Source organism: Lactuca sativa, chromosome 3 (assembly GCF_002870075.4).
Source record: "Lactuca sativa cultivar Salinas chromosome 3, Lsat_Salinas_v11, whole genome shotgun sequence".
Classification (NCBI taxonomy): Eukaryota; Viridiplantae; Streptophyta; class Magnoliopsida; order Asterales; family Asteraceae; genus Lactuca; species Lactuca sativa.
Genome location: NC_056625.2, coordinates 208,435,572 through 208,437,897, shown reverse-complemented (window position 1 = coordinate 208,437,897; position 2,326 = coordinate 208,435,572). Strand labels below are relative to the sequence as shown.

Genomic DNA, 2,326 nt, shown 5'->3' with positions numbered 1-2,326 from the left:
ACGGCTATTTCCGGACCATACTAATAGTTCGGTGAAAATCGGCGACCTGAAACGTTTAATTTTAAATCGAACATTCTTAGCACTTGACGATGTTGATGCAGTTAGAGTATGTTTGATATACATTTTGTGTGAAGGTTTTTTGCGTAAAGAAGTTAATGATCGGGTGCCACAAGATTGGTTTTTTTTGGCTGAGAATTTGGATCTCTGGAACAGGTATATTTTGTTTACGTTAAAAGTTTTATTTTATTAAAGTTATAATTTATATAATAACCAATTTTGTTTTTTTGTTTTGTTAGCTTCGCTTGGGGTAGCTATCTCTGGGATTTTACTTATGTTGACCTTGAGGATACATGGAACAAAATACATAATTATTTATCACTTTCTGAGAGTCGTCAAACTTTAAAGTACTCCGTCTCAGGATTTACGGCTCCAATAAGGGTATAAAATTTTTTCTTATATTTAAATTGTTTTATTGTTATGTTTTTTATTTTAATTTTAACTTTTATTACTGTAATTGTAAAAATTGTAGATATGGATATATGAGATGATTCCGGCTGTTCGTGCATGTGGATTTGTATTGAGAAAAAATAAAGACTTGCCTCGGATCAAACGATGGAGTGGAACAAAAAAATTGAAATGGGTTGACGTGAACAAGATTTGGTCAAAGATACAGGTTTATAAATTTTTCGTTTATTATTAATAAACTTGATTATTATACTTTTATATGCATTTTTAATCTGTTTAATTTTTTAGGAGGGGCAACCACCAAGACAAAACATGTTACCGGGTGATGGTGAGATGGCATCTTGTTATTATATGTCATTTCAAGAGTATGTATATGGTGAAGGGAAAACAGTTCCATCCCCAGTACGGGACCATTTTAGGAGACAAGACGAATCTTCGTCTAGTATGTCGTCCAATGGTCGCTCTCATGGTAGAGGTTGGGGCAGTGGGAAACACAACCTAGACGAGGTGTTGAAACGGCTACATGCACTGGAGCAACATGTGTTTATGAACCGACAACCTACAGAGGTTTTTGTTGAAGAAGTGAATACTGAACAATTTTGGAACGACATTACTTTTGATGATCCGATAGTGTCACAAAGAAAATATGATGAACATGTTAGTTACACGCTACATTATTTTTTAAAATTTATTAACATCTATGAATACCTGTGTTCATATTTTATATTTGAAAATATAGGTTGTGCAAGATGAAGTGACGAATAAAAACAATACAACTGAAAATGTTTTTGGTGATATTCAAGACGACAAGGTTGTTATAGATATTACCTTTACGATTTTAATAATTACTTTTTAATAATGTGTCTTTCGTTATTAAGTAAAAAGTTATATTTTTAATGTAGGTGTTGGAGGAGAGGAATGACTATGCGGGGAACAAATTTGATGATGATGTGTTTGATGTAAATGATTATAGTGAAGTTAAAGAGGTTCTTATAGTTACATTAATTTATATTTTGTTTTTAGTAGATTAAATCATTTATTTAATTAGATATTATTGCTTATTAAATTATGTGTATTTCGTTATTAAGTATAAAGTTTTATTTTTAATGTAGGAGTCGGAGGAGAGGAATGACAATGCGGGGAACAAATTTGATGATGATGTGCCGGACGAAGACGAAATAATAATAACGGGAATTGTAGATTATTTTGATGAGTATGATGGCAAAGAAGTTACACCCGATAAACCGAGGATTCGAAAACCATCACAATATTTGTGCCCTCCTTACACCGAGGTATTCGTTTTATTTATAAACTCATGATTTTATGTTTATGTGAATTATCTGAAAGATATAGATTTAAACATTTGAGTATTGTTTTTAGTTGCACACGACACCGAAGCAAAAAAGAAGAACAAAAAAGAAGGTTGATATCAAATCAACAAGCCCCGTTCCTCCTCCAGTTCTTGCTGTTTCTCATGACTTCTCCATGTTGCGCCTGCAACCTTACGTAGTAGGCGGTGAGGTTGTCATCCAAAATTATATATTTCATTCATATGATGTCCAATATCGTTTGTTTAATTTCGTGTTAGATAGAGATTTTAGAACTAACACCTCGTTTGTCGTCCATGGCCTTTCAGAATTGGAACCAGGTACTTCATTCGAAGAACTTGCTGCATTCGACGACATTTCTAATAATGGGAGTTCGTTTCGTTTAGGTGATTTGGGTGTTTGGTTTTTAGATCTTAAACATCTATTTATATAAATAAATAGACTGTGAATTAATACTTTGACTACGAAATGGTTATATTTGGACTACGATTTCCAGCTTTATGCAGTGTTTTATCATGTCAAACTATCATTTA

General features: G+C 32.6%; 2 long non-coding RNA genes across 2 annotated transcripts; both read left to right on the top strand.

Annotated features, from left to right (window-relative positions):
• The first annotated feature begins 248 nt into the window (after positions 1-248).
• LOC128133069 (uncharacterized) lies at positions 249-1,278 on the top strand. Its single transcript, XR_008231263.1, has 4 exons — positions 249-438; positions 530-673; positions 754-793; positions 1,205-1,278. It is a non-coding gene; the product is annotated as an uncharacterized LOC128133069 (long non-coding RNA).
• An 87-nt stretch (positions 1,279-1,365) lies between these two features.
• On the top strand, positions 1,366-1,929 carry LOC111877559 (uncharacterized). The gene is made up of 3 exons (XR_006187064.2): positions 1,366-1,451; positions 1,578-1,757; positions 1,846-1,929. It is a non-coding gene; the product is annotated as an uncharacterized LOC111877559 (long non-coding RNA).
• The last annotated feature ends 397 nt before the right edge of the window (positions 1,930-2,326 follow it).